The following is a 26914-nucleotide window of genomic DNA, read 5'->3' as shown; positions in this document are numbered from 1 at the left end:
CACCCCAAAACAAACACCATTTAATTTGATACTGGGACGGGCCAGAGTAGACAGTGGGCTGAGCTACGGGCTGTGTGGATGGTAATCAGCAATGAGCCCGGGCCCCTAGTTATTTGTACTGACAGCTGGGCGGTGTTCAGGGGCCTAACGTTGTGGCTCCCTATGTGGAAACACCAAAACTAGTTGGCAGGACACCTTCTACTGTGGGGTCAAGCCATGTGGCAGGACCTCTGGGACCTAGGGCAGAGAAAGGAGGTACCCTAATGCATGTCACAGGTCACTCCCCCTTAGTGTCCCCAGGTAATGATGAAGCAGATGCCCTAGCACGGGTCCGATGGTTAGAATGGGCTCCTGCCACTGATGTGGCCCATTGGCTGCATAGGAAATGGCAGCACGCCGGAAGCCGAACCATGTGGCAGGTGAGCAGACGCTGGGGTCTGCCTTTGAAATGGCAGGAGATAGCAGATGCCTGCTATGATTGTGCTGCCTGTGCCCAAGACAGCCCCCAAAGGCAGAGGCTCCCCTGGGAAACACAGCAGATTACGCGAGAGAGGGTGCCCCTCACTCACTGGCAAGTGGATTACATTGGACCCCTGCCTACGGCCCACAAAGTTATGTATGCGTTCACAGCAGTGGACACTGCTACGGGGTTGATGTTTGCTTGGCCGTGTCAGGCTGAGGATCAGCGGCATACAGTGGTCACTCTTACATGGCTGTTCGCCCTCTATGGGCGCCCTCAAGTCATTGAAAGTGACAGGGGTACCCATTTTACGGGGCAAGAAGTGCAGCGCTGGGCTGCCAGGATGGACGTGCAATGGTTGTTTCATGCTCCATATAACCCACAAGCAGCTGGCATGATTCAACGCTACAACGGCCTTTTGAAGCAAGGCCTCCAGATATCAAAACACCCTCCCACGATGCGTGACTGGGCCTCGCGTCTATGGGATGTCCTGAGAACCCTGAATGGGAAACCACAGAGGGAGGGCCCACACCAGTAGAAGCTCTGCTACATCGAATGGCCACTCCCATTCAGTTACAAGTTACCACCAGTGAGACTCTGTTAAAGCCAGGCTACGGCAGGAATGGAAACATTTTGCTGCCAGCACCCACATGCTTGAAAGCAGGGGAACGGCAGCAATGGACTTGGCCCTGGCAGGTCAAAAGCCCCCACTGTCGGTGGTTGGGCCTGATAGCCCCATGGGGGACCGGTTTGACTCATGATTTGCAAGTGACGCGAGGGGTGGTGGCTGAGAGGCCACTGCAAGTGACTGTAGTATACGGAGGTCCCAATACCGGGATGATTTTGCGGGGAACCTATGTGCTCTCATGTGGCCTATTATGGGGTCCCCTGTTCTGTTACATGTTGAAACTACGCAAGGGACCCCAAGCACTGCCATAAAGGCCTGGTACAACAAACCGGGAAAGGTGCCAATGGCAGCGACCCTCCTTTACCAGGACTAAAAGCTAGCGTGTATCCTCCCAGATGGAAGGGATTTGCCATTGTTGGTTTCCAAGACTACTGTTTCTTTCCGTCCGTAGGTGCCTATAGGCTAATATGACACAGGGACCCTCGCGGAAGATGCTTGTCACGTAAATTGTGAGGCGAAACCCTGTAGGGGTGGAGTGTGGGGACAGAGTCCCAGACAGCAGTTTCCAGGCTCTCGGCCTCAGGTGGAAAGGTGCTGGCTCAGGTAGTAGATAGCCATCAGCTGTGACTAGTTGGCTATCAGCTGTTACCAGTTAGCCATTAGCCACTGATATAACTGCCATGGCTGCGTTGGTTGGGGAGTTGATTGGTTGGCAGGCAGAGAAGAGGATTGCGGGTTGCGGGTTGTGTGGCTCCAGCCTACAGTGAGACCATAGGGGTGTGACTCCCCTACATATGGCTCCGTGGGTGTTCCTTTTTGGCCTAGCCACATCCTGCGTTCTTATTTGGGGAGTGGTAGCAGAGACCCTGCAGGCTGCCCCGCATGACAAATGGCGGAGCGAGCAGGGTCTCCCACATGACAAGACATAAGAGAGATTGTTTTGGTTTAAATCATACATTTGCCACTCATGCTTCCCTCGGAAAGATTTAAAACCACTCATTTTTTTTTTCAGGTCTGCATGACCTAATGGGGAGGTAGCTGTGTACAATTTTAAAATGTCTTCAGTGTTCTTGGAAAAGGCTACTTAATAATTAGCCAACTACTTATTTTCCATTTAATCTCTGCAATTACCTTTTTGTAACAGAGGCTGGAGGAGGGCTGGTAGCCAAACAGACTTAACAGGTGAAAGTAATATTAAGAAGAGAAGGGAAAATTAGCCAGTCAGTGAGGGGGGTGGAGGCAGACATAGGGAGCTAAATGCTGCCCCGCCCTGAGGGCTCGCAAAGGAGGGGCTGATGGAGGCAGTCAGAGAGCAGGATGTTCCCAGTAATTGGCTTTTCTGGGTAAATGAGATTTAAAAAGGATGTCGTGCGGGAGACCCTGCTCCCTGCACCATTTGTCGTGCGAGGCGGCCTGCGGGGCCTCTGGTCCCGCTCCCTACATAAGAACGCAGCATATAGCTAGACCAAAAAGGAACACCCACAGAGCCATGTGTAGGAGAGTCACACCACTATACTCTCTCTGGTGGCTGGGTTGGAGACACACGCAGTAATAGCCACACGATCCGCAGTCCGCCATTCACCTCTCTGCCTGCCAACCAACCAACCAACCAACGCACCCCTCAGTTACATCAGTAGCCAATTGGCTAACCGGTTACAGCTGACGGCCAACCAATCACAGCTGATGGTCATTCACTACCCGAGCCAGCACCTCCCCACGGGAGGCTGAGAGCCTGGAAACTGCTCTCTGGGACTCTGTCCCCAAACTCCACCCCTCCAGGGTTTCGCCTCACAATCTACGCGACAAGCATAGAAAAAAGCATTGGCCAAGTCCACTACATAGTGATATGTTCCCAGGCGGACAGTCAGATGATCCATCAAATCGTGAATTGAAGGTACTGCCATGTGCAAAGGTGGTGTCACCTTACTTAACTCCCTACAGTCCACAGTCATTCTCCAGGTCCCATCTGGCTTCTTGACCGGCCATACTGGGGAGTTAAAGGGACTGTGCATCGTCCTCACAATACGTGCCTTCTCCAATTCCAATATTGTACGACCAATCTCCTCCTGCCCTCCTGGCAGGCTGTACTGTCACACTGTAACCACGCGCCAGGGCTGTGGCAACACTTGAGGAGGGTGGTGAGCATGCCCGCGTGTCACCGCTTTCACCACCTGGATCCAGAGACAGAACTCTCCAACCGACGTCTGTAAGCTGAGGCCATGTAGCACGTCCACCCCTAGACTATACTCCGGAACGGGGGAGACATAAACCTTGTAGGTACGAGGGGGAAACCTTCCTATACCCAGTGGTAAGGAAACAGCTTTCACAGTCACAGTCTTTCCCCCGTAGCCATCAATGCAGATTGCTGGTCCGGGGACAGTTCTGGGTTCCCATAGACAAGCCTACAGTCTGCGCCAGTGTCAACTAGGGCCAAAACCCTCTGCACATTAGAAGGTGATCGATGTATGGACAGTTCCACATGGGGCCTCTGGTCCCTGCTCATCCCCTCTGACCAGGTACCTTGGCCCCACCCCTAATCAAGCTGAAAGGAGTCGGCCTCAAGTGGCTGCATGAAGTCCTGGAGGGACACGGGTCGCACTTTCCCAGACTTCTCCTTTAGGCTTCTCCGGAATTGTTGTTCCGGATGCAACTGTTTCCAAAGTTCCAGCAGGAGTGCATTGGGTTGTCGGTCTATTTTCTTCCGATCGACCCCTGCTGCCACGAGATCACGCCATATCTGTGCACGTGTTACTCTCTGAGGCCCACGACCTTGCCCCTTTACTTTTGATTTGGGCTTCCAGGTCTCAACTGCGCAGACCTCCTGTCTTAACTTCCTTCGCCTCCAGCTTTCAACATCCCATAGGGTGGCCATGGCAGTTGTAACTTCATGGATCCGCCACCCCACATAGGGCATGTAAGAATGGCAACCAAGGATCCAAAAGCACTCGTAGGTGCAGTATCCAAAACCAGATCTCTCATGCTGCCTGTAGAAAGCTCGTCATCTGGCCCCTGCATATTAGGGTTGAAAATAGCATGTCTCATACCCATTTCACGGATGATTTGAGTAAGTTCCGTATATGACTGCCATTGACTCACAGAGTCTGGCAGCTCGCCAGCCTGTCCCCATACTGTGCATACTGAAGCAGTGAGCCACTCCATTAGAGAATGGTTGCCCTGGTTGTGGGCCAACCTATGGCAGTTCTGTAACCTTTGTCGCAGGTACGGATGCACTGTCACAAAGGCTAGCTTTTCCATCTCGCCCGGGGAGCAGAGAATGCTGTCTGCCCCCTCATCCCATAAACGTAATAGCCAAGCTGAGACTGGCTCTCCAGGGCGCTGTCGGTACCGCCTCCCCAGCTCCTGCAACTCAGTGGGAGTGTAAGGGGTGTAGGTTGTGAACTCAGTCGCAGCTGGGTTGCCTGCAGCAACGGCCCCAGGGCCCAAAGGTTGCTCACGGTTTACCCTTTGCTTCAAGATAGGCCAGGCTTGGGGGTTGGGAGCTACATTGTCTCCACTCGCTTCCTCTGCCTCTGCCTCAGAGTCTCCACTGTGGGGCCCCTCTTCTAACAGGCGGACCCGAGCTTCCAGCGCCTCCAACCGGGACACCTGGTCCGACTCCTGGGCCATTTCAATTAAGCGTATTTTCCGTGTTGAGACTCAAGGCTGTGAGAAACATCCAGCCCACGTGGCCGGCTGTAGCCTTCGCCTCCTCCGGCAACCGCTCAGCCAGAGCCTGCAGGGCCCTCTCCACGCTGGCCAGAGAGCCATCCACGTCTTCCCACCCCTCCACAGGGGTCCAGCTCTCCAGTAGCTGCTCCTTCTGGCCTTCCTCAGACTCACGCACAAACTGCTCCACCGAACTTCGGAGAGCTTTGGCCAGCACCGTATCCTGCTGGCTGCGCCATGTGTCACGCGGGGCGGCCTGCAGGGTCTCTGGTCCTGCTCCCCACATAAGAACGCAAGATACGGTGAGGCCAAAAAGGAACACCCCCGGAGACATACATAGGGGAGTTATACCTCTATATTCTCGCTGGCGGCTGGTCGAGACACAAAAGGAAACATCCGCCAGTACCCCAACAAGGGGTCTTCCTGTACCCTAGTCTCACTAGCGGCCAGGCGAGACACAGAAAGTAGTACCAATCCACAATCCGCTTGGTAACCGCACTTGCTAGCCGCAATCCACCGTCCACTTCTCTGCCAACCAACCAACTCCCTTGCCAGTGTAGCCATGGCAGTTATATTAGTGGTTAATTGCTAACCGGTAACAGCGGATGGCCACCTAGCCACAGCGGATGGCCATCTGATTACAGATGACAGCCCTCTAATAACGGAGCCAGCACCTTTCCATGTGAGGCCAAGAGCCTAAAAACTGCTCTCCTGGCTCTGTCCCCACAAGTTCATACTGATACCTCTATTTCCAATCCAACATCATAGGGCTTCATTCTAACTCTTTCCCTTTCCATATTTGTAACAGTGAAAAACCTGGCTCCTATTATCCATGATATATTGTTTTATTCTCTTAATCCTAGAATATACAGAAAGTAGTTTCAAAATGGTTAACCCATACCCTTTGCAGGAAAAGAAGCAAAACAAAACTGCTGATCTGAGTTCAATGTTTACAGACAATTTTTGTCTCTGTCCTCAAGGTAAATGGCCAAAATACTTTGTTCAAAAGTTACTCAAGATAGTTATGGTTGCTGGTTTTTCTTTTTGTTTGTTTTTTTAAATTTGGGAACAGTGTGTTTTTCCAGGACCCATCAGTCGTTGTCCTTCAACCTAGTTGTGGAGGTTGCAGCTCAGCTCCAAGTTCAGTCGCTATTTTCAATCTTAATTACAGGGGCCACAACCCACCATCCCATGTGGGGGAATTGAACTGGCAACCTTGTTAAGAGCTCGTGCTCTAGCCAACTGAGCTATCCGGTCACCCCACTGGGAAGCTTAATGGCAGCTTGTTGTCTTCAGTCTAGCAGTTGTGGAGGCACAGCTCACTGGCCCACGTGGGAATCGAATCGGCAACCCTGTTAAGAGCTCGTGCTCTAACCAGCTGAGCCATTCAGTTGCCCAATGGTTGATGTTTAAAGCTACTAAATTTGGGGGTGGTTTGTTTTGCAAGGGATTATAGAATGACTTTGCAAAGTAGCACTTAATCACAGGTCCAACGTGAAGAAGAATTCAGGCAGGACCTAAATGACATCAAGCTGAGGGGAGAGAAGTTTCATTTGACCCATGTAGAAATAGGCATTCATTAACTTGGGCATCTCTTGGGTGAGTCTGGGAAGAGTAGCTCTGGTCTTGGGCCTAATTACAAATCAAGTGAGTTTTGTTTAGACATCCTGTCCTCTCCTTTCTCCCTCATCCCCATCTGACGGGAATGTCCCTCCCCAGATACTCACTGTCCTCTGACTACTCAGAACACCCTGCTATGGTTTCTCAGCTTCGCTTAGGTTCTCCTCTCAATTTTCTATGAATCATCCCAGTCTCTCAGCTGTGAATGACGAGTGTGAGCCCTTGGGAGGATAGCTGTCTAGTTAAATTCACAGTGGAAAGTGAGACTATTAGCCAATAGTTAGGTACCCTCCCCTAGGGTACATGTGTACTTCTCTTGTTAAACTCAGGCTCTGGGGAAGAGTGGAAGGGCTATGTCTTTGGACGAAGCCCCTCCTGGCCTGCTCCCTGCCCCCTGTCTACTTAATCTGGAGGACAGAGTTGTCCTGCTGGGAAGGGCTGGAGGAAGAGCATGCAGTACATGTTGCTTGAAATCTATTACAGATCTTTATTTATCACTTGAATGATTTAATGCATAAGTAAGTACATTGAGTTTATACACTTAGGTAAATGAACTCTTGAATTTCTGGGCACTTACATCTGTGCAGCTCCTGATTCAGTGAATGTCTTTTCTATCCACCACTTGAGCAATGCATGAAACAATGTGTCAGCTAGAAGTGGTCAATGGAAACGGTAACAAGCCCCCCATGCACCACTGTGCCACCACCACAGGGTGGGATATCGGTGATTTTTCAACTTAAGGGGTTTGTAGACAACTCCTTATTGATCTGCAGACTCGCTCAGGTGCATGGAGCATTTCATGTCTTGACCAGCAGCTGCCCCAAAGGGTGGTGGGGTGAGCTTCAGAAGCAACTAGAACGATTGACCACAGACTTTCTAACCATTTCTCAGGGTTTTCAGAAATTATTTAGGGGAGGAAAGCCTTGTAATAAGAATAGAGTTTCCATTATAGTCAAGATGAGGGTTTAGAGTCATTTGATTTGAATTTTCAAAGAGACATAACCTTATTCTGTACCCCAGGCTGGCAAGGCAGGGCATAAGTCCTGATGTAATGCCATGTCAGGTGAGAAACGATGCCTGCCCACCCAAATTAGTCTCTGCACCTAATTTCACAAGTGTCTCAAGGGCAGAGCACGATAAGTAAGCATAATAAATTTCAATAATGTGCAGAGATTTCCAGGGAGTTACATTATAAATTAATAAGCTGAGACTGAATTTGGAGGGATGATTAAAGTGACTGACTAATCTATTGTCTGTGGCAGAGCTTCTTAACTTAGGGTTCAGGGATGGGCTTCAGGGGATCCATACCTCCCCCAAATTATATGGGATTTTACATAGAGTTGTGCTTGTCCATTTTTATGATGAGAGAAGGCAGCAGCTTTCTTTAGATTTTCGGTGGGGAGGGGCAGTCCTTGATCTCCCTGAAAGGTTAAGAATCTTGATCTAATTGAACATTTCGGAGACTGTCTCTTGAGACAACCATTGCAGGTGGCTTTCACCTGAAGGATACTCTCCCATGAATGTGTTCAGATTTTGACATCCCCCACCCAAATTCTGACAGCAAGTAGAACACACAGTGGCTCAAAAGTACCATAACTCTCTCTGCTCCCTTAGAAAGAGTCACTATCCTTCTCAGAAAGTAATATTTGAATGCATGTGAGAGTGAGTGAAAGAGCTAACTGCTCTAATTTGTTTTAAGGAGGAAATCAATCACAAATGAAATTATTTCCAACATATCTCACTTTGGGTTGAGACAGACTTGAGAATCAATTCTCAGTTGAAGAGCGAGATGTACTCTGGAAGAACAGTGAAAACCAAGAGCTTGAATTATGCAATATTTTTGACTGGATGAGCTTGTGAGTTCTGGGGCAGACTTCCTGGGAGTAAATCTGGGCTCTACTGCATTCTAGGTGTATAATCTTGGCAGGCTGCTTCACAATCTCTGGGCCTCAGTTTCCTCATCTGTAAAATGGGGCTGATAATAATAATAGCACTGACTTTGTAGGGTTGTTTGTGAGGGTTTAATGAGTTTATACTTTGTAAAGCTCCAGAACAGTGCTCAACATGCAGTAAGTAGTCAATAGATGGCAGTTGTTACTATCTTCGCCATCAGTTTCATCCACTACATAATCAAATTCACTAGTTCAATGTCAGTTGATTGCTAGTACTGATCCAAATTTTGAATTCACTTAGGAGTCAATTGCTATGGTAGAGAAGAGTTCCATTAAATAATAAATAGGTTTGATTTATTATTTCAGGAGGCATTTATGGCAGGGAATGGATGGGCTTACTTCTCACGGAAACCCACCTTCAATTCTGAGGCAATGGCTGCAACATTTCTGCCTGGCACAGAGTAAAGACCCAGTCCATTTGATGGAGAAAAACAATAATGATCCCAATGGCCACTTACTGAGGGACTTCTATGTTGTAAGGCCTGTACAGATATTATCACACATATTCTTCACAACAATCCTATAGGATCAGCTGGATACACCATTTCACAGATGGGAAAATTCAGAATCAGAAAGGCTGAGTAATTTTCTCAGGGTTACACAGCTTACTGGCACACAAAGGACTCCAAAGCCCATGCTTTTAGACTCAGCTTCCTCCTGATTCCAAAATTACCGACTAAAAAGATGAGAATAATTTTATGATCCTTCCCAGTTCTTTCTTATTAGCAATACAAGACAAGATGGGATCTGTCAGTTTCTTCATCTGGTCAAATTCGGTGTGTGCTGAACTAGCCTCAGGTTCCCACACACCATATTTTATGTGTCTCCTCCCCAATTCTTCCTTTTTCTGCAGCCACTCTTCCACTTAGCAGCATCACTGTCTTCCTTGTCTAACCGACAGGAAATCAGGACGCCTCTTGGATCCATCACCCTCAGCCCCCATTTTCAATTGGCTCCAAATTTTATTGTTTCAACCCTTAAAATGCCTCTCCATTCTCACAAACTTTGTCCTATTTGAGGCTCATTGTTTCATTGCTTGGGTATTTCAATACTTTCCCAAGTGGTCTTCTAGCTTTCAGTCTTTCCCCATTGTGATCTATTCTCCATGTTGTCTACAACATTTCTAAACACAAATTCCATCTTGTCATTCCTTTTAGTCCCTCCAGTTGCTTACGGGATAAGTCCAAACTCTTAATCATGGCTTGCAAGACTGTGGTTGAAAATGTTTGGGAATTCACCACGCATCACGGATAACCGTTTTTCTGGGAACTGTTCTCTCTTCCATCCAGAGTTTGGCTACCAGATACCATATTTGCAAAATGTTACTTCACTCTTTAGCCATAGTTGATTGGATCAGGGTGGTCCATGACTGGAGTTGTACCAACAAGAGTTCTCTCCCCCAGAATTGAATTGGGACCACAGAATTATTTTTTTAATGTGTCTGAGTCTGTACCATGTAAACTTTAGAGCTATGAGCAGGACAGGTGTTCTGTCACATGTACTGGATTGTGCAGAATTCCTGTCTGAAGGGAGAAAGAAGGAAACAGATTCCTGTCTGCCAAAAAGTAGAGACAAAGATGGAGAGTGAACGCCACCTGGGCTCACCCTGACTTTCTACTTCCAAGTTTTAGTCCTTCCTGGCACTCCAGTGTGCCCCTGCTTTTGGATTCTGAGAGATTTCCTGTTAGTAGCAAAACCTTCTCTTTAGTTTAAGCCAAGTTCAGTGGATTTTTACCTGCCATCAAAGCCCTAGCTAATCTTTCTTCCTCACATCTCTTAGTAGCATGTCCACCTTCCCTCTGTTCTTTCTGTGCAGTCATTTTTCACATCAGCTATGAAACCATTCATCCCTTCTTTACCATTTCCTACACTCTCATCCTCTATGCCTTAGGTCATGCTATTGCTTCTAGCTGGAATCCCCTTCCCTACCTGGTTGGCTGGGTGACTCTTATTTACCCTGTAAGGCTCTCTTCATATATGACTTCCTTCCTGAAGCTTTTCAGTAGTCTTTCCTCTGTGGTCTCAGGCTTTGTTTATGTCTCATTCTAGAAGTTATTCTCCTGACAGTTCATGTGTCTATCTCCCTCACTAGACCACAAGCTCCTTATGGGCAGGGTGTAGTCTTCCTCATTTCCTTAATCCCATTATCCATAGCCCACTTTGTAGAGTTTCTTATATGTGTTGGCAAAATGAAGGTTTGTGGCTCAAAATTCTTGGCTAGTCATCACAATTATGCGTTCTCTGCATGGACATGGTACATGAATAGGGTTGAAGATGCCTTCAGAAAAAGCCCCAAGGTGGAACTGTTACAGAAAAAGAAAGGTAGAGGAATTTGAGGACTCAAACCTAGACCCCTTCATTCTGGATTTCCCCAAAGCACCTCAGAGGCTCTGGCTTGACCTTGGTCTTCTTTCTGGCCAGCATTTAGATGTGGCCTCAGAATATTAGGGTCCTATGGCTGACCTCGGGCTCCCCTCACTCACTGTCAGTGAGTGGTGCTCGACATTGCTGTTTCTCTTCCTTCCTTTTGGTACCCTCCCTCAGGCACCTGATAGGCCCACGTTGCCTCCTGGCTGCCTCTTCCTCTTCTTTCCATCCCCCTTAGTACGTCCCACCCTGTTCTTGCAGTTGCCTATCCACTGGACATGCACTCCATCAGAAGTCTCCTTTGGGACCCATATCCTTGACATTTCACATTCAAAATTAATGAGCACTTATTATACACTATGCCAGGCAATGAGCTAAATGCTCCCTAAGGGTTTGAGCCAACTAGAATAGTGAGACTATGTGCTAGGCTCTGGTGCCAGACTCCCTGGGCTTGAATCCTGGCTGGGAATAGGAATGATAATGGGAATAATAATGGTTCTACCTCATGGGATTGTTGCAAGATTTAATGTATGCGAAGCACTTAAAACAGCACCAGGCACACAGTAGGTGCTCAATAAGTTATTATTCGTATGTGAAGATAACATTCCTCCAACTTAAAGACACATGAGCATCCTAAGGAGACTCATGCTTTGGTGACTCTTCAAACCAATGTTATTAAGTATCTGTTCAATCTTTGTTTACGGTGGTGGTTTTCAAACTTTGGCATGCACCAGAATCATCTAGAGGGCTTTAAAAACCGACAGCGGCAGAACCATATGACTTTACTGACATGTGGGATATAAAACTGAAAGCAACAAAGGAGCAAGACAAACAAATAAAGAAACAAAAACTTATAGACCCAGACAATAGTTTACTGGTTACCAGAGGGTAAGAGAGAAGGAGAATAAGTAGGAAAAAAATAAAAAAACAGAAGTTTCACCCCCAGAGTGTTTGATTCAGTAGATCTTGTACTGCCTAAAGATTTGCATTTTTTTTTAAATTTTAAGTTATTTTATTCTGGTAAAAACATGTTACATAAGATGAGCTCTATCCTCTTAACAAAATCTTAAGTGTACAATATAATACTGTTAATTATTGGCACAATGCTTTACAGCAGATATCTAGAACGTATTCATTTTGTATAATGGAGACTTTATGCCCATTAACAACTCCCCATTTCCCCCTCTTCCCAGCTCCTGGTAACAATTCTGCTCTTTACAGTTTTAGATAACTCATATAAGTGGAATCACGCAGTATTTATCGTTCTGTGACTGGCTTATTTCACTTAGTATAAGGTCCTCAAGGTTTATCCATGTTGTTGCAAATGGGAGGATTTTCTTCTATTTTTTTTTTTAAGGTTGAATATATTCCATTGTATACACCGGGGATGCCAAGAAAATTGTATACAAGTGGACACTTTGCTCAATGTTGCTCAAGCAGTAGTTCGCCATAATCAGAAGTGTGTGGACGCTGATGGTAACCATTTTGAACTGCTCTTGTCATTGCAGAAGTCAAATGTGACTTGTATTCATCTTTTGTTATCAATATATATTGAGTACTACAATTTTAATACAATTTTCCTTTCTTAAAATGTGTATACATTTTTTGGCACTCTCTGTATATATATGCCACATATTCTTTATTCATTCATTCATCAATGGATATTTAGGTTGCTTCCACATCTTGACTATTGTAAATAGTGCTATAATGAACATTGGAGTGCTAATTATTCTCTGAGATCCTTGTTTCAATTCTTTTGGATAAATACCCAGAAGTGGCATTGCTGGATCATATGGTGGTTCTAGTTTTATTTTTTTGAAGACACTCAGTACTATTTTCCATAATGGCTATATCGTTTTGCATTCCTACTAACAATGTACTTGTATGTACAAGAGTTCCAATGTCTCTATATCCTTATCAACACTTGTCTTTATTTATATATATATATTATATATATATATTATATATGCACATATATATGTATATATATATGCATATATAATATATATATATACACACACACACACACACACACACACATATACAATATAATATAGTATATGTGTATATTATAGCCACCCTAAAAGGTGTGCGGTGATATCTCATTGTGGTTTCATTTGCATTTTCATGATTGTTTATTGAAGAGATGATCATTTACCCATTGTGTATTTTTGGCAACAGTGTCAAAGATCAGTTGATTGTATATGTGTAAATTGATTATTGATTTCTGGGCTCTCTATTCTGTTCCATTGGTCTATCATCTGTCTTTACGCCAGTCCATATTGTTTTGATTACTGTAGCTTTATAATATATTTTGAAATCAGGAAGTATGATGCCTCCATCCGTGTTCTTCTTGCTCAAGATTCTTTTGGTTATTCCAGGTTTTTTGTGGTTCCATATGAATTTTACTATCATTTTTTATTTTTGCAAACAATGCCATTGGGATTTGATAGGATTTGCAAGTGTTGAATCTGTAGATCACTTTGGATAATATGGACATTTTAACAATATTAAGTCTGCCAATCAATGAACACAGAATGTCTTTCTACTTATTTGTGTCTTCTTTAATTTCTTTCATCACTGTCTTATAGCTTTCAGTGTACAAATCTTTTACCTCTCTAGTTAAGTTTATTCCTAAGTATTTTATTCTTTTTAGTGCTATTTTATTAGTGTATAGAAACACAACTGATTTTTGTATGTTGATTTTGTATCCTGAAACTACTGAATTGTTTATTAATGCTAAGTGTTTGTGTGTGTGTGTGTGTGTGTGTGTGTGTGTATAGCCTTTAGGGTTTTTTATATATAATATCATGTCATCTGTAAACAGAGACAATTTTCTTTCCTATTTAGATAACTTTTATTGTTTTCTTGCTTAATTGTTCTGGCTAGGATTTCTAGTACTATTTTGAATAGAAATGGCAAGAGTGGGCATGCTTGCCTGTTCCTGATATTACAGGAAAAGCTTTCAATTTTTCATCATTGAGTATATGAACTCTGATGAATACAGATGCAAAAATCCTTAATAAAACACTAGCAGAGTGAATTCAACAACACATTAAAAGGATCATACACCCTTATCAAGTGGGATTTATTCCTGGTATGCAGGATGGTTCATCATATAGAAATCAATCAATGTGATACATCCCATTAACAGAATGAAGGGTAAAAACCACATGACCATATCAACGATGCAGAAAATGTGCTTGACATCATTCAGTATCCTTTAATGATAAAGACTTTCAAGAAAATAGAAATAGAAGGAAGTTACATGAAAATAACAAAGGCAGTATTAGATTTGCATCTCTAACAAGTTACTAGGGGATGCTGATGCCGTAGTCCAGGGACAACACTTTGAGAACCGCTGACTTAGAGCCATGGTTCTCAACCTTGGCTTTACATTAGAAACACACAGGGAACTGTTAAAACACACAACTCCCAAGCTACACCTTGTGGAAATAAAGAATCCCCAAATAAGATATGTCTATTTATCCAGAGCTTGCTCTAGCAAGAGAACTAACCACCATCACCGGCCTTATTTGGTGAGGGACTCACATGCAGATAGAGGGATGGAAAACTTTATGGTAAAAAACAGGGAGGCTTCAGGTGTGCCCAGACTGTGGGTTGTTGAAATGGGGAAGCTGGAAGTAGGCTAACTAACAGTGGGACATCCTTGTGATTGGTTAGGTGTGCGTATTTGAATTTCCTTTATTGGTCTTAAGTTTGAAGCAGGGGCCAAAATTAGGGAATCTGGCAGATATTGATTAAGTCCTGAGTGTTTGGGGCCAGTTGCTACAGTTTGTTGTTTGGTTTCCCGGGCTGGTTGCTACAGATGGTGGATCAGAGCCCTGTTGTCACATGTGGTCTGGCCATTGTTCGTTCAGATTCTCAACCCAGACCAATTAAATCAGAATTGCTAAGAGCAGGGTCCAGACTTAAATGAATTTTGTAAAATTCTTTGAATGATTCCCATGACAGCCACGGTTAAGAACCATGATTTTGACAGAGCCTGAGCACTCTGTGTGGTAAGTATAGAGAGCAGGAAGGGACAGCAGAAGCGCTCTTCCCTTGTTCTTCTCTCCAGTAGCAAATCCCCTGGGTGAAGTGACCTGCCCTCCTAACAACTGGTGCCTCCTGGAGGCACTTCTAGAGGATGGGTCCCCACCCTCATTGTAGTAACGTACTGAAAATAAGACAGCTGGTAGGATTTGCCTTCTATTTTAGCATCTCTCATAGATTGGCTTACATTGAAATTAGAATAAAAATCCAAATTCATCAGGACCTACAAAGCTCCTGCTAATTCTGTGGCCCATCTCCTGCCCCTGTTCCCCTCTGTCTCCACACTCCCACCTTACCACCCTGAAGCTCAGCCCGTTCCTGCTGCAGGGCCTGTGGTCCTCTCCACCAACCATGCTCTTCTCTCAGATCTTTCCATGGTTTGTACATTACTCATTCAGGGTTCAGACCAAACTAATGTTCCAGAGAAGCCTTCCCTGACTCCCTTTGCTGGGGTACTTCTCTCCCATTTTTGTCCTATTGATCTATTTTATTTTCTTCATAGCACTTACCTATTTGAAATTCATCAGTTTATGTGTTTATTGGCTCTCTTCCCTAAGAGCAGACAAGCTCCCTGAAGGCAGAGATTTTGTCTGTCAACACAACAAAGCTAGATTCTTAGTGCTTGAAACATAATAGGTATTCAATAAATACTTGTTGAGTAAATGAAGGGGAGTAGGACTTTGCTTTTAATCCAGCCCTTTGTCATTTACTCTCTGTGACTTTAGGCCATCACCTCAGCCTCTCTGAGCCTCAATATTCCCATCTGTAAGAGGCAGAAATGATACCTTCCTATGTTTTCTTCCAGAGCTGGTGTCATGGTCCCATCAAATTTTGACTGACTTAAGCTGAAATGTGCTCTTCGATGTGAGGATATTATCATATCTATATTTCAAAAGGGCCCTCACCCAACATAGTGGCTTAAACATCCAAGAGCAGATTTAGTGAAGGTGGGGATATTTTGAGAGAATTGGGCACTTCCAGGGTCCTCAAATTCTGCCACCTAAGAAGTGATCATCTCTGCCTATGCCCAATGGGCTACCTTCCAACAGAGTCTGTGTCACCCTTGGCAAGGGTGCTGCAATTTCTTGGGATCCTTTGGGTGAAATTAGCTGAATCAAGACTGGAAGTGTGGCAGCCAAAGAGGTGCTCCCCTTTTGTTTTCTCCCTGTAGCCATCTTCTTTCAAGAGAACTTGCGGGGAGCATAGGTAACTGACAACCTGCAGCTGTGCACAGTTTTCTCTACCACAGTGTTCACACCAAGACCAAACTTTCCAAAGCCTGTTTCTAGCCAATGGCTGAGCACAACAAAGACTGAAGCTGGGTGAGTCTACCTCACGTTGGACTCCTCCAACAGGCAACTTTTGCTTAAGGACTCCTCATTGCTGGCCAAGACTTTCTCAGAACTGCAATTCAGTCTGAGGTTATTCTTTCTAGTACTTCTCTCTCTGCTGTCCTTTCACAGGTGTCAGACCTGCATTGTGGTCTGAAATCTCTCCCTGCCTACTCCTGATTCTTCCCCTATATCCTTTACAGGTACAAGGTGTGATCAAAAGGTATGGTGAATGTTTAAATTAAAAACAATTTATTACAGTGAAAGACATATTGCCATCTACCCGCTTCAAAATACACTCCCTTGCTTTGAACACACTTATCCCATCATTCTTGCCACTTCCTGAAGCAGTTCTAGAAGTCATCTTTCATGTGTCTTCATTTGCACTATCGTCACTGCCTTGATGTCCTGAATCATTTTGACTTTGGGGAAGAGCCAGAAGTCACGTGGTGCCAGATCTGGTGAATAAGGTGGATGAGGACACACTGTAATGTTTTTATTTGACAGAAATTGCCATATACCAGAAACGATGTGTGACATGGAGCATTGTCATGATGGAGGATGATTTATGGCACATTTTAAAACACAGCTTCTCTCAACCGTAGCTCACACCTGAGTGATTGCACCAAACAAGTTGAAACTTGTCACACACTGTTACTAAGGTTTGAAGCGCTGCTTCCCATATTGAAGATCCCTGCCTTTCCGTACACAGCAGTAGCATTCACTGTAGTTTTTGATCACATCTTGTATTTCCCTCAATATTTCTCTGGGACATCTAATCCCATTTACTCTGCTTCTTTGCTTTTGCTTCTCTCTTCTGTGCTTCTTTTGCTATCTGCTTCTCAGGAGACTCAAGCTAACATAGAAGAGTTGGAGACAACTCTTTTTTTCTCCCTGTAGCCATAACCTCCTGGTTTTGATTTAGAGACTATAACAGCTTGCGAGGTATAAAATTTTAATAAAGGCATCATCGATTAGGAAGCACCCTGTCTCCTCTTCTTTTAATGGGGTCTGGAGCAGGTTTAACTAATGGAGTAGATATCACTCTCCCGGTTCAGGGCTGAGAGAGGAGGCCCAATGGTCCCTGGTCGAGGAGAGTCATAGAAATTACAGAAACACATACTTTGAGAAGTCCCCTCTTTTCTAGAATCCCCAGTGGACATATGCGTCATTATTCTCAAGGCCAACTCATCCTACAAGGAAAGAACTTGGCAGAGAGGATTGGAAATTAAGACAAACTTGCCAAATAGAAGTAATCAATGATAGAATGAAAGAGGAAGCCACGGAGAAGGAAGTAGAGATGCACTTAAGAGGTGAATGCACTTGGTGGACAAGATCCATGAACAATTCCCACTTGCCATCTGAAAATATTCAGTAACCACCTAAGCACAGAAAGTACTGCTTGGAGAGGTTGTCCAGAGCAAGTGAGAGACAGGACCACAGGACTTCACAGCAGGGGTCCTGGGAGAACATCTTCTAGCCCAGTGGACTTCTCCAAAGTCACATAGCTGGGAAGTGGCAGAGTTGGATTTGGAACCTAAACCTTTAACTCCCCAAATCTTTTGCTCCTTCCAGTTTCACATTTATTATTCTGTTCATAGTGTCAAGCACAAGACTGGGTAGATAGATAAGAAATACTTGGAGAGATGCAATAAACCTTGTCTGCAGTTCAAATAATTAGCAAGTACTTGCTACATATATACAATAAAATATTACTTGCCATAAAAAAGAATGAAATCTTGCCGTTTACAATAACATGGATAGACCTGTGGAGCATTATGCTAAGTAAAATCAGCCAGCAGAGAAAGACAAATACCATATGATTTCACTTATATGTAGAATCTAAAAAACAAAATAAATGGACAAACTAAACAAACAAACTCATAGATGTAGAGAACAAACTGATGGTTGGCAGATTGGAGGGGGTTGGGGGACTGGGTGGAAAAGGGGAAGGGATTAAGAACTACAAATTGCTAGTTACAAAAACAGTTACAGGGATGTAAAGTACAGCATAGCGAATATAGTCAATAATATTGTAATAACTGTGTGGTGTCAGATGGCCACTAGATTCATTGGGGTGATCACTTCATAAGTTATATCGATGTCTAATCACTATGTTGTACACCTTACACTAATATAATATTGCATGTCAACTGTAAAATTGAAAAAAAAAATTTTTTTAAACAGCAAGTGCTACAACAGTGTCCTTCAACACATTGAAATCATCCAGGGAGCTTAAAAAAAAAAGAAAGAAATGTTGATCCCTAGGCTGGATGCACCACTTAGATCACAATCTCAGGGGCAGGGCCTGCGCATCGCGCATCAGGATGTTTTAAGTCTCCCCAGGTGGTAACAGTGTGGCCAGGACTGTGAATCACTGAGCTGGACCATTTAACACACTTGGTCCAACCTACGCTGGCGTTTCTCAGAAGAGCACTTGAATGACGTGCCATCTGTGTGGTCCACAGGCCCGTCTGTGCTCGCCTCATCAGCAGGCAAGAATCTCCCTCCCTCTCTCTTTCTCTGCCATATTGCCTCTTGATTTGGTCTTCAAACTCATGGTGATGACTAATTAATCCTCCTGGAATAATCAAAGAAGACGTAACTGTGGGTGAGCCATCTGGAGAGCCTTTTTGGTTGACTTGGACTTTGGGGAGGCTGAGGGGAATAAAGTGGGAAATGAGTCATACTCCAGATGAAACACAAAAATTGCACTTATTCAGAGAGGATTGTGTACTTGGGGCTGTAACTTTTCCTCCTGCTTTTCCATAGTTCCAGATGGTCCGTTTTCTTTTTCCGTACCCCCACGTCCACCTTTGCCACCACATAGAGGGAGGCATGGGCTCTCTGGGCCAATCCGATTCCAATTCACAAAGTGAATTTGGTGTGCCTTCAACAATGTGCGTCTCTACGGTGCTTTATGAGGACTAGAGAACTAACTCATGCAGTTGTATTCCTTTATAGTAGTATTCTCTTTTATAGAGGGGAAGGGTAAAAGAAGTCAATTGATGACAAGTATTTATTGAACACTTGTTCATATAGGACAGCGATGGTGTCACACCTCGGCTCCAATCCCTTTGTCTGTGCCAGGGTGCACAGCTGCTGTGGTTGGTGGCTGTAGGTGGCTCACAGCTGCCACCCTTTCTGGAGGAGTGGTTTTACCCGATGGGCACTTCCTCAACCAGGAAGTGGCACCCCACAACCCATCACCAAAAGGGAGTACAAGATGCCAACCTCTTGCCTCAAATAGGGTATGGTTTATGCTCCTCAAAATCCAGGCTAGCATTGACCTGAACCTGAAGCACATCCTTGCTTAACATCCCCTTCTCTCTTCCCTGCTTCCCTCACTCCCTTACAGGTTTCCCCTAGGGATCTGCCTCAAAAAGTCACAGGCTCTGAGGTTTTTTCTCAGAATCCCTCCTAGGAAACTGACCAGAAACAGAAACGTTTGCTCAGTGATGTTTAAGACATGATTCTGATTTGTTAAATACTTCTTGGTCCTTTACAGAGGCAACACATTAACATGCAAGAAGTTAAAAGGTAAAGAAGTAAATAACCCATGAAGATATTTGGGGACATGTCACAAGGTACTACGTAATATTTAGATGAGTTTTAGGAGTAGAATGGTTTGAAGGAGGCAGAGACCAACGAGAAGCATCTGAGGGGAGGAAATAGCATGAACAAATTTTTGAAGGCAAGAAACAAACAGGTGTAGGTGTGGAGCTGCAGCGCAGGGCTCTCCAACCTCAGTGTAAACCAGAATTTCCTGGAGGGATTGTGAAAACACAGATTACCAGACCCACCTGGTTTCTGACCCAGTGCTTTCATTTCTAACATGCTCCCAGGGGCTGCTGGTGCTGCTGGGCTGAGGACACACTTTGAGAACCACTGGTCGTGGGGTAAGATTTGAGAGGCTTAAGAATTATTATTTCCTGGTTGCATCCTTACACCAGAGGCCCCCCTGCCACCACTTAGGTAGCAGATTTCAGGGGATAGAGGATAAATACTTAAAGATCAAGTTGTCAAATTCTTGGCTTCTGACCTTTAAGGAGACTTTCCATAAATCCCTCTCAGAGAAGCAATAAATCTTAAAAGCCGTGACTTACTAATGCCAGGACCAGGACTGGAGGGAGAGAAGAATCTTGTGTATTTTCAAATCTTGGCCATAAGCATCGAAAGCTGAAGTCTCCAAGACTGAGCTCATAGGGTTTATACCATCAACCAACGGTCAGGGTATGGGACCTGGCCCCTGTTTTTATAATTCAAGAGTTACTGGTACGAAGCCACACCCATCATTTACATATTGTATAGGCTGCTTTCCTTCTACAATGGCAGAGTTGAATTGTTGCCATAGAGGTAGAATGTGTCACAAAACCAACAAAATTTAATATCTGAGTTTGTCTAGCCCTGCCATACCATAGAGTAAGGAAAATGGGAAGAAAAAGGGAGTTGATGGTGGAAGGCAATTTTCCCATCTCTGAAAAAGGCAATGAGTGTCTTACCATCAGGTAGGAAAGTAGAAAATCATTGAGGTTATGATGAATTTATCTCTTAGACCCAAAATGAAGATGTGAGCAAAGTTATGTTCAGTTATAGGGGGAAAAAACCTTCCATTTTTGCAATTCTGAATTACCAGTAAAATTCACATCTGCAAGGGGTAATTTAGCAGGATGAGAATGGAAGTGAGGAACCAAATGAGACAAAGGAACATGTGGGTCAAACTGTGGAGGCTTTTATACTTGGAGGGCAAGGGCCAGGTCTGTCCCTTTTGGGTGTCCATCCCTGTGGTAGGGCGGTGTCTCTGGGTGTGATGAGATGGAGAACCATATAGTTCCAAAGCCGTCCCCTGTGGTCACACATCATGCTTGTCAAGCTGCTTTCAGACACTACCTCATCTGGGCCTCACAACACCTCTGAAGGTACACTTCTCATTCCATCATAGAGTGGAGGCGCCTGAAGCTCTAAAAGTCTGAGTGACTTGTCTTGGGACTCAAGACCCTTTACAGAGGCAACACATTAACATGCAAGAAGTTAAAAGGTAAAGAAGTAAATAACAATGAAGACATTTGGGGACATGTCACAAGGTACTACGTAATATTTCTAATTCCCTCTTCAGGGCTCTCCCACTATACTACTCAAGGCAGAGGAGGCTGATGCACGTCCCAGGATGGGGACTGCTGTCACTTCCTTGTGAGCTGGGTATGAAAGGAGAGAGAAAGCACAAAGAGGCTGTTGAGGATGGTTCTATTTGTAATCAAGGGAATAAGCTCATTCATTTATTCATTCATTCATCTATTCACTTACTCATTTGCTAGTCCCAGAGGACATATTCCTCCCTGACTTCTGAGGAGAAATACATTTGGGGATTTTTTTCAGAGTCCTTAGAAGCTGTTGATCATCCATAATAGTTATCTAATCACATTTGTTTAGTAAAACTACACAGTAGAAAGAACAAAATTATAAACCTCTACAGTCAGATAACTTTGGATTTAAAGTCCAGTCTTCTCATTTACTAGCCAAGTGACCTGGGACAAGTCATTTCACCTCTCTGTACGTCCCTTCTTTCCTCTATAAATTAGGGTTAATAAGGCCTGCCTTCGAGCCTTCAGTAGGTAACAGGTATAGGAAAAGAGACTGGATTTTCTGTTGAGTGACCAGGTGCAAGCTCTAGGTTGCCTGGCACTGAGCTGGCTGTGATGGGGGGGTCCCCCTTATCTGTGAGAGGGGCTGTGCAGGGCCTCAATCTCCTACAGGGTTCCTGGGTGCTATCAGCATTAGTATGCAATTTCAAGAAGACTTTCTCTGCTGGCAAGACTCTCTTATGACTGCAGAGGCCCATATTGTTGCATGCTCTATTCTGTCCCCACCAGAGTCCCTATAAAAAGGGAAAAGCAGAAGGGTGGGGAACCCCACCCCTGGAGCACAACTCATGAATTGTTCAGCCAGGCCTGGCCCTGGCAGGACTCATGACATGGCCATGCTGCAAGCAAGGTGTGTTCCTACCTGGTCTCTACCTGTCCTGCACCAGGGGTTGGGATGAATTCTATAATCCATGTGACATGAATTAAGGAATGTGCTTTATTGGAAAAAAGAGCAACTTGCAGAAGGCAATGGGTAAGCAGAGAAGAAGAGCCTCAGGTCCATGGATTCTCCCATCAATGTGAGAAGTGTGCCCAAGCCCAGACTCTGCTGGGCCTACAGTTCGGTCTGTGTTCCATGAGGAGCCCCTTCCCTGTGGGCCTCTCTTCGTATGAGGGACTCTTAGGAAAGTAGCTTTTTCAGTGAAGAATACCCAGGCAGCTTGAGCCAGTGGTCTGACTGGGGGGGGGGGGGGGGGCGGGGGGGGGGGCGGGGGGGGCGGGGGGGGGTGGGGAGGCAACTGGTGCACAGAGAATGTGTTTTTCTGGCCTATGGAGCCACAGTTGGCTCCAGGCCAGCCCTTCCCTTTCCTGTGGGCCAGGAGAGCCTCTGGAGACAGGGGTGGCTCTGAGATCCTGTCACTCTGCATTAAAACCACATATGACCACATCTTGAAAACTTGGGCCTGGACTCCGGGCTATCTTCCCAAGGAAGAGAGAGAGGTAGGCTGACTAACATTGGGTAAAACCAAGCACAGGGCTTTTGGAAACATTCACAAAGCAAAATCTGCTCTTAGCAGAATCACGGGTTTCATTTTGGGATCAAATAGGCATGTCTCTCCCTGAGAAGTGATTTGAATTAGAAACGCTTCATTTTGACTCCAGTGATAGATTGACAAGTCTGGGTGAGATCAGATGACTAAAGAACGGTTCACAGAAGGATTTCTATTTAATCCTGTTGGTGCAGTCGGTAGGCATTCTGACACCACTGATAAATCTCCAGGAGGAGGACGAACGATGCCAGGGGCTGAGTAAGGCCCGGCTGCAGTCACCGTGGTTGGCACCCACAGGCCTGGGGTGAGCTAAGGTGAATTATTTTATCCACTTTGGAATAAAATGACTAAACAGTAAGGCCTAAGCCTCGTTCTGAAAGAAACAATTTATTTAAAAATAAATTTTTGCCTAGGAAGAAAAGAAAAGAAAAGACAAGCGGCTCACATTTCCAGTGACGACTTCTAGATAAAAACCTGGGTTCCAGTGGAGGCTGTGAGACACAAAAGGGGCGCACAGTGGGGGGGGTTCCTCCCCCGCAGGCGTTGATATTATGCAAAGTTCTCATCCTCGGGAGATGGTTTAAATATACTATCTGCCTGAAGGCAAGAAGCAATTGAACAAAATTAACAAAAGGAAAATCCTATGGGACAAACAACGATGTCTTTAGCTGAGTCTTCTTTGAAATCATTTATTAAGCACCAACATCCTTCTGGGTACTAGTACTACTAGGATTAATACGCGTAACTCCACGAGGCATACATTTTTATAATGTTCACCATTTTACAGGTGAAAAACTGTGACAATGTCCTTTAATAGGTGAGTAGATAAACAAATTGTGGTACACTCAGACAATGAAATATTATTTAGCACTAAAAAGAAGTGAGCTTTCAAGCTACAAAAAGACATGGTGGAAACGTCAATGTATATTATTTTATTATTAAGAGAAAGAAGCCAAACTGAAAAGGCTACATACTGTAGGATTTCAACTCTATGACATTCTGAAAAAGGCAAAACTATGGAGACAGTGAAAAGATCAGCGGTTGCCAGGAATTTGGGGGTAGGGAGGGGTGACTAGGCAGAGCACAGAAGATTTTCAGGGCAGTGAAACTATTCTGTATGATGCTATAATGGTGAATACATGCCATTTGCATTTGTCTAAAACACAGAATGAACAACAACCACTAAGAGAGAACCCTAACGTAAACTATGGACTTCAGTTGATTAAAAAAATAACAAAACGGTGGCAGGTACTCACCATTCGTGTTCCCTCTGCCACACCTCCACCATCCTTCATGCCATGGCCAAACATGCAGTGCTCAATAAATATCTGTCAGATGAACAACTGAATGATGGCCTGCTAACAGACTACCTGCTAGCAGGTAGACATTTCTTTTACCCCCTACAATGAATCAAGATTAGTCCAAACCAGTTATGACAACTCCCTTTCCCTGTATAGTGCTGGCCTAGGAGTGGGTGCATGGATCAGTTCTGGTTAACGAAACATAAGAACAGGACCGATACTTAGCTGGAACACACCAGAATGGTGCTACTAATTGTTAAATCATTGAAATACTCCTGGTAAGTACTGCTTCCTTGGTCTCCCCTCCTCTTGCCCCAGACCCCCTAAATCTCCCCACAATCCAGCATCCCCAAGGTTACATCTGGTATAGAAGTGAGCCTCCAAGCCTTTCCTCCAGGGCTACAACCAGCATTTGCTATGTTTTGATTATCCAAGGAGGTTTCTAAGACAAAATTCTTGAATGAAAAGCAGAGGCTAGTGGCCATTTGCTCCCCCCCCTTCTCCTTGACTTACCACTGTTCCGTGGCACTGTGGCGGCCATCTTGCGACCACGAGGCAACAAGCCCACGAAAAGATAAACTGCCTGAGTCCTTAATGGTACTGTTAAGCCACACAGCACCAAAGCTGGAGCTGTCCTCCCTCTGGCTGTTTATTATTACATAAGACAATTACATATCTTTTATAGAGGACTTGATTAATTAGTTCTTCTGTTATCTGCAGCTGAACACATTCTAAACCGTACAGACTCAGGTAGGTTCAACGGGTTAAATAATAGTCAGGTTGACACTGAGTGCTAACTGTGTGCCAAGCATTTGTGCTCATCCTTTGCTCTTCTCAGTAACTGTAGAGGGAGGTACTGTTGTTATCCCTACTTTTCAGATAAGGAAACTGAGGCTCGGGAAATTAAAAGAACTTACTCAAGCTCGCGAAACTAGTAAGTAGTCAAGCTAGGACTCACACCCAGCTCTGGGCTGGAGTAGGACGCAAATTGTTTCATTCTTAGCCTGCCTGGCTGCACACCAGGTAAAGCATATGGGGAGATCGTTGGAGGAGGGGAGGAATCACCCTGGGAAGGCCACTGGTCTCCCAGACAGGTCTCTGGCATGTAGCAGCTCCTTGACCTGGTCCCGTATTGCACATCTGGCCCTGTTGTGCAGGCTGAGAAATTCAATTGTTAGTAACTCCAGTGCTGAGTAGGTGCTAGGTACCTGCTGCACGAAAACCAGAAAGTCGATGTAAATAAGAAGAGCTATCAAGTAGGTCAGATGCTTGTGTGCATTTGCTGGTCGCCACCTGCTCTTCCTTGAGGCTTAGAGATGCAAGTTCACGGAAACTAGATGATAACCAGGAGGCGGCTTGCTGGGCAGGAGATCTGAGATGAGTAGTAGTGATGTTACCAAGGTCAGCAGAGCCTGGCAAGCGGAAGTGGAGCTCGTTCTGTGGGCCAGGGTACCCGCCCTGCAGACAGGGACGTCACTGGCCTTCCTTCGCAGAACATTGCCCCATCAGATTGACACATTCATTGGATGTGTGAGTGACTTTGGGCAGCTCACTGGCATTTTCTCATCTAAAACCAAGCCATTCCCTTTAAGGATGACGTTGCTTATGTCTGTGTGCAGCCATTATGATTTTACTCATCATTAAACTCTGAAGCCGATGTTGTTTCTGAATCCTTTTATTCTAATGTTCCACATAGCTCGGTCCTACATGGAGTTTCATTCAAAGAAGCACGCTCTGCCCACCAGAGTAATTTACAGAAATTCTAACCTTTGCTTGGGTGTCTCAAGAACACTCAAGGGAACAATCCACAACAACGTGTCTCTGAGCCCCTGTCTCCTGCTCCTGGATTCCGACATTCCCAGAGTTCCTCCAGAGCCTCTGGCATCCTAAACTGCAGACTCGCTCAGCCCAGCCTAGGTGGTTTTTCTGCCTTTCTTTCTCCTTCCTACTATGCAGCTCTTCATCCTATAAATAGACTTGGCCACTCTGGCTAAGGCCTTTCCCCTTTCCGTCTTCCTTGTACTCTCTCACGAAAGATACTCCTTTAGTGGGTACGATTGATGGAAGAAGAGGATGGGAAAGCAGAAAACAGGTGTTAATGAGTTTGCGCCCATCAAAATCTCAGCCAGCAGCACCATGTGGGTCCTGGGGACAAAGTGGTGTCCAAAGCAGGGCCTTGGCCCACATGAAGCTTCCAAGTTCTTGAAAAAGAGACAAGTCACTGCGGCCTCCCCGAGCCTGAGGGAAATCTGATGGAGAGGTGGGCATATGGATATATGTGGAGCTCACGGTGCATGCTAAGGATTCTGTGGATATATTGTACAGACATTTATGGGCTGTACTGTTGCACCACCATCGGGACTCCCAGCTGAGAACCTGGAGTTAGTGAAGAGAAAGACCTCAGAGAGGAAGAGGGGCTAACTCTTGTTGTGTGAGGAGAAGTTGAAGTGCTTCTGGTGGGAGGAGAGCAGCCTTGCCCTGGTCAGGGAGAGAGATCTAGGACTGCACGTCCCCCTTCCTGCTACACTAACAAAGAAAGAGGACTGGGACAGGGAGACCACCACCGCAGGCCATGGGGGCAAATTGGCAGGAGTTATGTCCAGCCTCTCAGTCCCATGGGGATGGAACAATGGAGAGATGTGGGAGCAGCCTTGTAGGAAAGAAGAGGTACAAGCTCCCAGGGACTGGACTGTATACTGAGCCACCTCGTGGATGCCCCTTAGTTATCCTGCTGCGTCCAGTCTCACCCTTCCCACCCCCCCAGGTTTTTGCCATTACAAATAATATGACTATAAACACCTTGGGTCCTTTAGCTTCTGTGGGGTAGAGTCCCAGGAATGAAGTTGCAGAGTCAAATTTTAAAACTTTTCTTTGTAATAGATGTTGTCAGGTTGCGTTCCAA

Source organism: Rhinolophus ferrumequinum, chromosome 14, assembly GCF_004115265.2.
Source record: "Rhinolophus ferrumequinum isolate MPI-CBG mRhiFer1 chromosome 14, mRhiFer1_v1.p, whole genome shotgun sequence".
Lineage (NCBI taxonomy): Eukaryota > Metazoa > Chordata > Mammalia > Chiroptera > Rhinolophidae > Rhinolophus > Rhinolophus ferrumequinum.
Note: the sequence above shows the minus strand (reverse complement) of the source record.